Here is a 2,452-nt window from a genome sequence, read left to right as displayed (position 1 = left end):
CACCTACTCACTTCCTGCTTGGATGTTTGATAGACATTTAAATATAACAGAACTGAGATGGAACTGTTAATGCTGCCCGTCTCCTGACTTGTGCGCCCCTCAAATTTTCTCATCTCAGTAAACAGCAACGCCCATCCAGCTGCTGACCAGGGAGCCAGCCTTAGTCTCCAGCTGCCAGTGGGCCCTGCTGGTTTCACCTCCGAAGTATCTAGAGGGTGTACTGCATCAGGTTCCAAAGTAAATCAAGCATGCCTTCCCTGCCTGCTTCGTTCCTTTGCAGGCTTCTCTAAGTTTCTGTGGACCACCTATGCTGGCCTCACAGGGGTGTTTGTTAGAACAGATTCCTAGGCCCTAAGCCAGAGCTGCACACCAGGACCCTTGAGCAGAGCCCAGGAATTTCCTGGGAATACGCATTTGCATCGGCTGCTCCAGGTGGTGCTTTACGCGGGCTTCATTTTGAGGACCGCTGCTTGAGATGTTGAATGAGTTTGACACAAATTCTCCACATGGGACAGTAATGCGAGGTAACGTAGTTGGGATGATGGAATTGTGATTTGAAATATACGTCCTGTGGGTCCACTATCCAGCTGTGCTCTGAGTTTGACCCAAGTATTCTGAATCCAGTCACGTTTGAAGTGTTTAATGCAGGAGAGGGAGGGGCTTCCCAGGTGGCGCTAGTGGTAAAGAACCCGCCTGCTAATGCCAGAGATGCAAGAGACTTGGGTTCAAGCCCTGGGTCGGGAAGATCCCCTGGAGGAGGAAATGGCCCTCCACTCTTACTTCTTACCTGGAGAACCTCAAAGGAGCCTAGAGGGCTACATGGGGTCGCAAAGAGTCAGACAGGCTGAAGCGGCTTAGCACACAGCGCAGGACACAGTGGGTTTGCTTCGGCTCCGGCTTTGGTCACAGTCAAGAATAACGGCTGGGTATCTTAATTTCACATCCTGAGCTGGGAAGCTCCCGATGGCATCACCACCAAACAGCCCTCCGCGAGGGAAGGCACCAGGAAGGAAGGACAGCGAATCCTGTAGCTCCTCCTCCCCCCACCCTCCTCCCCACTCCCTCTTGATCTCCCTCTTTGTTCCTCTTTCTTTCAGTTTAGTGCTTGGCCCTGTGAATGCTGTAACAGGAACAAGGTAAAAGGAAGGACACTTCTCCTCTTTATAAAGATGTCCTTTTGAAATATTTTAATTTCACTTTTGCTAACAGCAATATAGAAACAATCATAAAAAATAAAATTATAAATTGTCCATCGATTACATAATAGCACTTGGTATTGCTGCTGGGAGGAGGCCTGGGGCAGGGGCAGGTCATCTCAAGCCCGTCCGGGCTCCCCAGGCCTCTGGAATCACTGCTGAGTCCACGAAGGTGTCAGACATTGCCCTGCTGGGCAGTGTCAACGGAGACTTTGAGTTTTAAACCCAGGGGTTCTTGGGGGTGTCAGAGAAATGGGCAGAGAATGAGTAAAACTGCAACAGTATTGTATACACATGGTAGAGCTGGAAGGCTGCTCTGAGGTGATGAAGGTTAGGCTGTGACTGACTCAGACATCTCTTGAGCACACGAGGCGGGGACTTCACAGAGCTGAACTGACCTGGTTAGTAGTTTGCATTCACCTTGGAAATAAGGCTGCTAACAGATGCTGCACAATGAGTAAGAAAACACACCTGTCTTTCCCTGGGCTTCTCTTCCTGATCCCCTCCTCCCTTATCCCAAAGGAAGATTCTCTTGAGATGAACTCAGCACAATAGCTCAGACAACTAACCTATTCCAAAAGGTGTGTGCCTTGATCTCAAAGAAAGGAATCCTTAGGTTAACTGAGCAACTGAACTGCCCAGTTGACTCATCCACTGACTTGATGCCATTCAGCTAGATCACTCAGCTTTGGTTGATTCCAGCTTTTTCAGTTACCGTAATGACTGGTTTCTAGAAAGAAAAATAACCAGTCTGGCACTTTTCTTCCAGAATACGGACTGGGCTTGCCCGTGTGGGTTGGGTGTGTATATGTTCACGTCTCTGTAGAGTGGGTGTGAGTGTGTGCAGGCCAGCCTGATACCCCACAACCTCAAGGGCTCTTCTGAAGGAAGGCTGGCAGGGGTGCCTCTGTAGGGCTTGGCAGCATCTGTACAGAACCCTGGAGGAAAGGCATCACTGGGTTGAGGACAGGAGTGGGGCTGCCTAGCCTTCCACCAAGGCCTTCTCCATGGACCTCGGGGCCTCAGACTTCTGCCACTGCTCAGAGTCAGCTTGAAACAGATCTTGGCTAGGCAGTTGTAGCATCTTTGAAGGAAGCATAAACCCTTCGGCTCTTAGAAATCACAAGGAAACACCAAATTATCCTCTGTCTAACCAGGGACCAGTCATTTACAAACTCCTACTCCCAGCCCACAAGAGGAAACCAACCTTCCCCCAGCATGGGTCATTGGTGTGTGTGTGTGTGTGTGTGTGTGTG

General features: G+C 50.0%; 1 protein-coding gene across 2 annotated transcripts in view; it reads right to left on the bottom strand.

Moving 5' to 3' along the window:
- Positions 1-1,170: 1,170 nt before the first annotated feature.
- FAM167A (family with sequence similarity 167 member A) overlaps positions 1,171-2,452 on the bottom strand; it is a 32,646-nt gene continuing 31,364 nt past the window's right edge. For both annotated transcript variants that reach the window (XM_040233693.1, XM_040233772.1), the window contains exon 3: positions 1,171-2,452. This exon is cut by the window's right edge and continues 1,789 nt beyond it. The gene's annotated coding sequence lies outside the window, so the exon portion shown is untranslated.

This window comes from Oryx dammah, unplaced genomic scaffold (genome assembly GCF_014754425.2).
Source record: "Oryx dammah isolate SB20612 unplaced genomic scaffold, SCBI_Odam_1.1 HiC_scaffold_1, whole genome shotgun sequence".
In the NCBI taxonomy this organism is placed as follows: Eukaryota; Metazoa; Chordata; class Mammalia; order Artiodactyla; family Bovidae; genus Oryx; species Oryx dammah.
The sequence above is the reverse complement of the archived record's forward strand: the minus strand, read 5'-3'. Positions and strand labels throughout refer to the sequence as shown.